At 48.1% G+C, this 2,584-nt stretch overlaps 1 non-coding gene across 1 annotated transcript; it reads right to left on the reverse strand.

Annotated features, from left to right (window-relative positions):
• Window positions 1-337: 337 nt before the first annotated feature.
• TRNAA-UGC (transfer RNA alanine (anticodon UGC)) lies at window positions 338-410 on the reverse strand. The gene has a single exon. It is a non-coding gene; the product is annotated as a tRNA-Ala (tRNA).
• Window positions 411-2,584: the final 2,174 nt, after the last annotated feature.

The following is a 2,584-nucleotide window of genomic DNA, read 5'->3' on the forward strand; positions in this document are numbered from 1 at the left end:
TCATCTCAGTTTGTGATGACACACGGTTGAGTACGTTTATTCGGTGACTGAATCTTGCATTAGCCCACAGGCCCCATGGGGACAGGAACCGTGGTGGTTTTGTCCTGTATTCTCAGAGCCATCACATACCTGGATGTATTTGTTAGATGAACAAGGTCTTGGTAGCGACAAGGGTCGAGGCTCCAATCCAGGTGGTGTTTTCAGCCTAGTGAAGACCCAGCTTAGACTATTCCATGAGGCCAAATTCCCCTCCTGTGAAGACCCTTCTTCAAAGGTGGGATTTTCTTCTCAGGCCCTTCTCATCAGGCCCTTTTTTCTTTTCTTTTCTTTTTTTAAGTGGAGGTGCTGGGGATCGAACCCAGGACCTTATGCATGCAAAGCAGGCGCTCTACCACTGAGCTACGCCCTCCCCACCTTCCCCAGGTCCTTTTACCAACCCACTTCCCTGCCCACAAACGAGGGGAGGAGATCACCTTTTCCCACGGGCCAGAGGCGGGGGTTTCTCTCCAAGTATGCTGGTCCCCCTTGTCTGGCCACCACATCCCCATGATGCCCAACAGAGGTGTCTTGTTTTTTTTTCTTCCTTTGTGCACAGGTTACAGGAGGGCCAGAAGCTGGAGGCCCTGCCAGGGCTGAGGCTCAGTGCCTCTCATAATGGGAGGTCAAACGAAATGAAAACCCACCTCCCTGGCCCCATCATCTGAATTCCTACATTGGCTATGACATGGCTAAGGGGAAAATATTGGATTTATTTTTATGAGTTAGTCATCACCCTAAGGCCCTTAAGAGGAACCACGCGAAGTGAATCCATTCAGAAGGTCAGAAGGTCATCGCTAACTTGTAAAAATAAATCCAATATTTTTCACTCTGTCTTATTAGATTTATATGATGCAGACATCCGAGGGCGGTTCTTTTTTTTTTTTTTTTTTAATGGGCATTTTCCAGTTCTAGTCAGAGTATTTCTTCCTCACCTCAACCAAATACCCAGTCCATCTCCAGGTTTCTGATGATTGCCTGGCTGTCTGGCAATTTCTCAATTTTTTTTTTAAGAATGTATTTTGAAATGAGTCCCTGCAAATCTTCACATCTCTTTCCATCATTCCACCTCTATAGAGACCAGCACCAATGTTTCTGGGCCGAAGTAGCCAAACATGGAGGTTGGATATAATTGAAAGTACTTGACAGGTGATACCCACCTCATAGGCTCAAAAATTCACTTTTTATCTGGAAAAAAAAAAAAAAAAAGGCAGGAGTGTAGGATCCATGGACTCACTGTCATTACCCAGGAAACCAACTGTGCCACCCACCTGCTGTCCCTCAAGTTCCCAGGTTGCTTCTGTCTTGGCCAGCATCACTCAAATGACAGTGAGGAGTTCCCAGTTATCAGCAAGTTTATGGGAAAGTCCATCCCTCTCCTGGGTGTGTGCTCAAGCTCACTCCCCTTTCTTTTCTTTCCTTCCTTACTGTCTGCACGCTTACTTCCTCTAGCGAGAGTTTGACATTTAATCAGAACTGTTTTCTGTACCCAAAACCAGCTCAGGCTGCTATGACAAATTACCATGGGCTGGGTGGCTCCCACAAGACAAATCCATTTTCCTCCAGTCCTGGAGGCTGCAAGGCCACGGTCAAGGTGGCGGCGGGTTTGGTTTTACGAGGCCTCTCTCCTGGGCTTGCAGGTGGCTGCCCTCACATGGTCTTCTTCTTTTTCTCTTTGACTGATGAGAGTCACACTGGAGGAGGGCCCACCCTAAAGACGTCATTTTCACTGAATCTGCCTCCAAACAGAGTCACATTCTGAGGCTGGGGGTTAGGGCTTCAACTTAGGGATGGAGGAGAGAGGGGGACAAAATCCAGCTCGTAACACCCTCCCAAGACAGACACTAAGCTTTCTACGGACGAGGAGGCTCTGTCTTCAGATGGCTTTCCTGTCCCTCGCAGTACTCCGCTTACAGCTCAGCACAGATGGGGCTTTGCACAGACTTGAGGAGTTAACGCTCAGCAGTGAGAGGGCGAGGATGCGCGGATTATCTTTAAGGCACATGACTGTCCAGTAACCATCATTCTTGTTATTTCATAGCTGCACTTCATATTTTATCCGTGTGCCCATGTCCACACATGTTACCCTCTCACGGACCACTTTTCTCTATCAGAGACACATCAGACAGAAAAAGCAGGAATGGCATTGACCGTGATCTTAATCTGCTGATTACGAATGGTGGGAACCATCATAGCCCCCGTGGTTTATTTGTGTTTCAACCCCTTTTTTGAAGCTGAAATTGCAAATTATTGTGTGTTCTCAGGAGAAAAGCCATCAGTGTGAATTTCCAAGGCCACTTTGCCGCCTGTGAGACTTACCTAGAGCCAGTCCGATTGGCCCCACTGGGCTGGACGTGTCTCCGCTCCCCTGGAGAGTGTGAACAGTCATGTCGTCACAGGACCCTCTGGCCTGGCGGCCCCACCTCTTGTCTCCCATTCCTTCTCAGTGATGAAGAGGCTGGAGAACGCTGGTTAGGCCAGGGGGCTTGGAGGAAAGTGAGTTCTGGAATTCTCCAGAATCCATTAACTAGTGCTTTAAATTCTTATC

Source organism: Camelus dromedarius, chromosome 9 (assembly GCF_036321535.1).
Source record: "Camelus dromedarius isolate mCamDro1 chromosome 9, mCamDro1.pat, whole genome shotgun sequence".
NCBI classification, from domain to species: Eukaryota; Metazoa; Chordata; class Mammalia; order Artiodactyla; family Camelidae; genus Camelus; species Camelus dromedarius.